General features: G+C 36.2%; 1 long non-coding RNA gene across 1 annotated transcript; it reads right to left on the reverse strand.

The window, feature by feature from the left end:
* Positions 1-479: 479 nt before the first annotated feature.
* LOC141025556 (uncharacterized) lies at positions 480-1,572 on the reverse strand. Its single transcript, XR_012187312.1, has 2 exons — positions 1,470-1,572; positions 480-743 (listed from the first exon to the last, which is right to left on the reverse strand). It is a non-coding gene; the product is annotated as an uncharacterized lncRNA (long non-coding RNA).
* Positions 1,573-2,473: the final 901 nt, after the last annotated feature.

The raw sequence follows: 2,473 nt of genomic DNA on the forward strand, positions 1-2,473 counted from the left end.
TATTGTTTTTCAAAATTATTTGAGATTTCTAAAAAGAAAATGGCATTTCGAAAAATACTCTAAATTCGAAAAATATTATTGTTTTAGTGATTTGAAAATAAAAAATATTGTTCATGTATAAAAGACATAAATTTTCTAAAAATCTTATGGATTTTCAACACATGTTCCTATTTTAAGAAAATGTTCACAAATTCAAATAATTTTTATGTTTTTATAAAAAGTTGGTGTTTTCAGAAAATGTTTGTGAATTTAAAAGATGTTCTCTTTCATATTTTGTTCGCGTTTTTTCGAAAGTGTACATAATATTTTTTTAAACTGTTCAGGATTTAAAAAATTGTTCATGTTTCATAGAATATTCAGAACTTTCATACCTTAAAACCCTCGATTGAAATGATTGAAAGAAAGAGTAGACTGAATAACTCATGGACCTTTTCTCGCGTACGATGACGTAACAAAACTCTTAAATGCCCTGGATCAATGAATGTAAAAATATCGGATTGATTCCTTCACACGATGTTCTTTTTTCGTGTGCACATCGGGTTTTGCTTGCACATATAATTTTCACTGACTTTAAATACATACAATTTTATCTCCCATTGCAACGGACGGACATATGTGCTAGTTACACTAAAATGCGGTCACGAGTGTGAGGTCTAAACAGTCTCACATTAAAGGCCCCTGTAGTATGCCATCTTTCTTGAACATGACCTTCTCGTTAGCGTTTTCAAGTCAGCATGTGTCACCTATACACAGAAAATAAAAGATCAGGAAATCTAAGCACACATAATTAAAACTTTAGTGCAAATATTTCTAAGATAGGTTATACATGCCACACAGGTGACATAAACTATCCAGTTAAATTAATTAGGGAGCAAGTACTCTAGAAATACTATGATTCCAGCCTCTACGTCCAGGGCCGGTCCTGAGATTTTGGGGGCCCAGGGCAAGACAAAAATTTGGGGCCCCCCTATAAAACAATATTATTTTAATGCAACCAATTTTGATATTTACGTTCAATACTTTTTATATATTATCCTAAAAGTTTCTTCGAAAATCCCGTTGGCCATCGGGGACCTAGTGGTAAGGCCATGATTCGCATGGCAAGAGATCACTAATTCTTCTATAGGCGACAAACATATGCACAAACAAAAACTCCAAACGTTAAACATCCGTCTATCTTGAAAAACATCTGAATAACTCGGCTACGAAACAACTAAGCAAAGGAAAAGTACATAAATAGATACATAAGATCGAGTCTCTTAAAATAATTCTTGATACAAAGTCACTTATGATAGGTCAGTGTAAGTTTTATCCAACAATTTTAATAGATGCGTAATATTGTAAAATCATTTAGTAGTGGAAGATATGCATCATATATGTGAAGGTAAATTAGTTAATCAGCTATAAGCAAAAAAATATTTTACTTAATCAACAACATAAATACTCAGGGAATAGTATGAATGATATACCTCAGACTAATTGCATTGGCGTCCGTGAGTAGGCGCTCAGCAACGGTGTGGACATTAGGCGGGAGGCACTCGGCGATAATACTGAAGGAAATATGCCCTAGAGGCAATAATAAAGTATTATTTATTTCCTTATATCATGATAAATGTTTATTATTCATGCTATAATTGTATTAACCGGAAACATAATACATGTGTGAATACATAGACAAACAGAGTGTCACTAGTATGCCTCTACTTGACTAGCTCAATCAAAGATGGTTATGTTTCCTAGCCATAGACATGAGCTGTCATTTGATTAACGAGATCACCTCATTAGGAGAATGACGTGATTGACTTGACCCATTCCGTTAGCTTAGCACCCGATCGTTTAGTATGTTGATATTGCTTTCTTCATGACTTATACATGTTCCTATGACTATGAGATTATGCAACTCCCGTTTACCGGAGGAACACTTTGTGTGCTACCAAACGTCACAACGTAAATGGGTGATTATAAAGGTGCTCTACAGGTGTCTCCAAAGGTACTTGTTGGGTTGGCGTATTTCGAGATTAGGATTTGTCACTCCGATTGTCGGAGAGGTATCTCTGGGCCCACTCGGTAATGCACATCACTATAAGCCTTGCAAGCATTGTGACTAATGAGTTAGTTGCGGGATGATGTATTACGGAACGAGTAAAGAGACTTGCCGGTAACGAGATTGAACTAGGTATCGAGATACCGACGATCGAATCTCGGGCAAGTAACATACCGATGACAAAGGGAACAACGTATGTTGTTATGCGGTCTGACCGATAAAGATCTTCGTAGAATATGTGGGAACCAATATGAGCATCCAGGTTCCGCTATTGGTTATTGACCGGAGAGGTGTCTCGGTCATGTCTACATAGTTCTCGAACCCGTAGGGTCCGCACGCTTAAAGTTACGATGACAGTTATATTATGAGTTTATATGTTTTGATGTATCGAAGGTTGTTCGGAGTCCCGGATGTGATCACGGACATGAC

This window comes from Aegilops tauschii, chromosome 6, assembly GCF_002575655.3.
Source record: "Aegilops tauschii subsp. strangulata cultivar AL8/78 chromosome 6, Aet v6.0, whole genome shotgun sequence".
Taxonomy (NCBI): Eukaryota; Viridiplantae; Streptophyta; class Magnoliopsida; order Poales; family Poaceae; genus Aegilops; species Aegilops tauschii.